We start from the raw sequence: 4,237 nt of genomic DNA on the forward strand, positions 1-4,237 counted from the left end.
GGAGAGGACTGCAGAGTAATTGTTAGTTGAAATGCAAAAACAGCAAAATTCTTTTTACAAAGCTGTATACAGCAAAGGAAGGAACAGCAAAAAGCAGCTATAAATTAGCTAACAAAAATTGCCGAAAGAAGCAAACCATTTTATGATGGAGAATTTGTTAAAGTGTATTCATTCGAGTTGGCGGAAATCCTCTACCTAGAGAAGAAGGATGCTTCCAAACATTTGTCCCTCTCACGGCGAACGGTTACAAGATAGATTGAAGAAATTGCAGGGAATATGGTATTACAGTTGAAAGGCACAGTGGGAAATGTCGACTTCTTTGCCTTGGCTTTGGAAGAGAGTTGTGAGGTTCGTGACAAAGTGCAGCTGCTGATTTTTGTGAAATGAATAACGAAAGACTTTGAAATTGCAGAGAAACTGGATTATATGCAGTCAATGAAAGGGACAACAACTGGTAAGGATTTATTTACTGAAGTCAGTATGTGCATGCAAAAGTTAGGACTGCAGTGGAAAAAGTTAGTTGGTGTGACATGATGATTGTCCTAATTTGACAGGTTAATATGCTACACTTTTAAAAATGATGCAGGAAGAAGTGGTCAAGATTAACTTAGTCCAAAATATGCATATTTTCACATTGTATTATTCACCAAGAAGTGCTATGTAAATCAGTGCTAGAAAATGAATCATGTGGTTGATGTTGTCATCAAAACTTTAAATTTCATCAGGACAAAGAAATTAAATCACAGACAGCTTGTTACACTGTTAAAGATGCATGAGACTGATCACACTGATCTGGGTTATCACACAGCTGTCAGGTGGCTAAACTTGGGCAAAATGCTCAAACAGGTCTGGGATCTGAAATCAGACATTCAGGAGTTTTGTCAAATGAAAGGAAAATCCATACCTGAATTAAGCAACACTAAGTGGCTATCAGATTTAGCTTTAGCTTTTGATGTGACTGCACTTATGAATGAACTGAATACAAAATTGCAAGGCAAAGGTGTTTTTGCACATGGTATGCACAACCTAGTCAAGGCCTTCAGGAGGAAGCTGCTGCTTCTCTCTCAACTGGTAAAGAGGAACACATTGACACACTTTCCAACACTGAGAGGGGGGAATCAGCTTAACAGATATGCAGCCATGTTCCAGGCTCTACATGGTGAGCTTTCCAGGGGATGTGAAGACTTCAAAGTGCTGGAAATTGAAATGTTCCCCATCTCCTTTCCTTTTACAGGTAATGTGGACAATTCCCCCAGTGAGGTACAACTTGATGTTATAGACTTGCAGTCTGATGCATTGCTAGCAGAACACTTCAAGTCAGTGCCATTATTGACATTCTACAATTCTTTTTAAAAGGAGAATTTCCCACACTTGAGACTAGCTCAGAGAATGCTTGTCCTCTTTGGATCAACATGCATATGTGAACAGACATTCTCAGTAATGAAATTCAAAAATCCAGGTATGGATCTTCTCTCAGTGATGTCCAGCTGTCTGCGAACAGCAACATCAGGAATTACACCTCATTTCAGTGCACTACATCAAAGACTTATTTCTTCCCACTAAGTTGTCAAAGGTACAGAGACAGTAAAATACTTTATCAGTGATTAATGTGGTAAAATGTATTTCTTATTTAGATTTTTTGTTTTACGCAATCAAGAATTGTAGATTGTGTTAGAAAGCATGCTATAGTGTGTGTATTTTACATGGTCCAGTAATTTAAACAAAATCTGTGAATATGTGGTCTATATTAATTTTATTATGGTGAAAAAAAAGAAGTATAACATGTTTACTGTAATGTAACAGTTGGCAGAATTTGTTTGGCCCTCCATTATCCAACCCGCTATATCCTAACTACAGGGTCATGGGGGTCTATCTGCCTTAATGCCTCCAACAGTTAAAAATCCGTAACACCATCATCATGGCATCAGTCTGTTGTGAAGGAGTGTGGAAGGCATGCCAATGCTGCTCAATACACTTTTTGAACAGCTTTCTGATTCCTGCCATAAGACAATAAATGAGTTACATTGTGGTCCCCCAACTGTTATATCTCTGTTCGTTACACAGCGCATATACTGTACATCCTAAGAAATGGTTTGTTGACTTGCGCCTATAGCTGAAACCACACACTCTTGCTTACCCCTATCATGACAATGAAAGTACACACTAAAGATTATTGTGTAAATGCAGAAGATACTGGATTTAGCTTCACTTTTAAAGATAGCTTATCATGAAATAGCAAAAAACTCTTCCATCAAATGAAGAGGCCATGAGTCTCTGTCTCACTTTAGTGAAGGAAAGAAAGAACTCATCTTGACCTGGGAGACCATGGCCAATACCCGGCTGAGATGCCAGTTGGATGGAAGGAACGTGGAAGAGAGCACCCGCATTGCACTGCCTTCCCCAGGACACTAGAGGGCAGCCCTCCTGGGTGGCTGTGGCATCACAGATTCCCGCAGGGCATGCTGGGAGTTGGAGTTTGGTACAATCCTGCTGGCTTCCGTGGGGTCAGCCAGGGAGAGATACAGAACCATATATTGAACTTCCACTACAGATCTGATTAACACATAACTATATATAGCCAGTAATTACCCTCATAAACGGAGCTGTATTAAAACTTTATTCATTACAGTTCACACCCATTGTAATAGGAAGGAGACAAAAACGAACGAAAGACGGTATCTTTTCCATCTTTTCACTTCAAACGGATACTCCAAAACATTCATTAAACAATGCCTACACAAGAGACGCCAGAGAACCCAGCAAACAATCGACTCCAATCTGACCCCCCCCATCCCACCTGGCACACACTTCTTTATCATCACGGAGTGTCAGAAGGTGCAGCACATCTCCTGTCCAAATCAGGCATCAAAATAGCACACAAGCCTTCGAGAAATCTACAGCAGAAACACGAAACGCAGTCTATAGCATTCCATGCAGTTCTTGCCCAGCAGTATACATAGGACAAACGTCAAAAAGAATTACAACACATATACAGGAGCATCACAACGCTGTCTGAAGGAAGGACTCACGATCACTGATTTATACACATACAAATTCAAACGGGCACACATTTAACTGGGACAATGTACAAGTAAGATTTAAGGCCAGTACTAAAAGTGCCAGAGAGCTGGCTGAATCTTGGTTATCAAACGAAAACGCCATTAACAGACATTTGGACATAAACCCAGCATATGCAAACTTAAGAAGAACATCCTCATAATAAATAAAACTTTATGACCAATACCCCTCCCAACCCCACCTCATTACCTGTCCCCCAACACTCAACCTACCCCCCCCCCCACCTTATTTTGCTATATATTGCCTTTGATTCTTGTATGTGTAATAAACATCCTCTGATGACGGCTCCTGGCAGGAGCTGAAAGCTCAGGAATAAAAAGTACTTTATGATACATGGTTCATTTTCTCCCTTTGTGGATCTCCAGCTACAAATATAAATATATATATATATATATATATATATATATATATATATATATATCCATCCATCCATTTTCCAACTGAATCCGAACACAGGGTCACGGGGGTCTGCTGGAGCCAATCCCAGCCAACACAGGGCACAAGGCAGGGAACCAATCCTGGGCAGGGTGCCAACCCACCGCAGGACACACACAAACACACCCACACACCAAGCACACACTAGGGCCAATTTAGAATCACCAATCCACCTAACCTGCATGTCTTTGGACTGTGGGAGGAAACCAGAGCACCCGGAGGAAACCCACGCAGACACGGGGAGAACATGCAAACTCCACGCAGGGAAGACCCGGGAAGCGAACCCAGGTCTCCTAACTGCGAGGCAGCAGTGCTACCACTGTGCCACCGTGCCGCCATATATATATAGGGGTCTTCATCAGAGGATAATGCTTAGACTTACAAGAATCAAAGGCAATATATAGCAACACATTCAGTGGGGGGGTGGGTGGAGGTGACTACGTCAGTATGATCAAGGGGGTGGGGGGTTGTATAGTTTAATTATTGTGTACATGTCCTACTTAAGTTGGCATATGTTGGATTTATGTCCAAGTGTCTGTTGATGGCATTTTCATCTGATATCCAAGACTCGGCCAACTCTCTGGCACTTTTAGTATTGGCCTTAAATTTTACTTTTACGTTGTCCCAGTTGAATGTGTGTCCTGTCGATTTGGTATGTGCATATATCAAAGATAGTGCGTCCTTTCTTCTGACGGCGTTGCGATGTTCCTGTACACGTGTTGCG

At 41.5% G+C, this 4,237-nt stretch overlaps 1 pseudogene; it reads left to right on the top strand.

The window, feature by feature from the left end:
- The first annotated feature begins 574 nt into the window (after positions 1–574).
- Positions 575–1,353, top strand: LOC114651129 (general transcription factor II-I repeat domain-containing protein 2A-like; annotated as a pseudogene).
- The last annotated feature ends 2,884 nt before the right edge of the window (positions 1,354–4,237 follow it).

This window comes from Erpetoichthys calabaricus, chromosome 4 (genome assembly GCF_900747795.2).
Source record: "Erpetoichthys calabaricus chromosome 4, fErpCal1.3, whole genome shotgun sequence".
Lineage (NCBI taxonomy): Eukaryota > Metazoa > Chordata > Cladistia > Polypteriformes > Polypteridae > Erpetoichthys > Erpetoichthys calabaricus.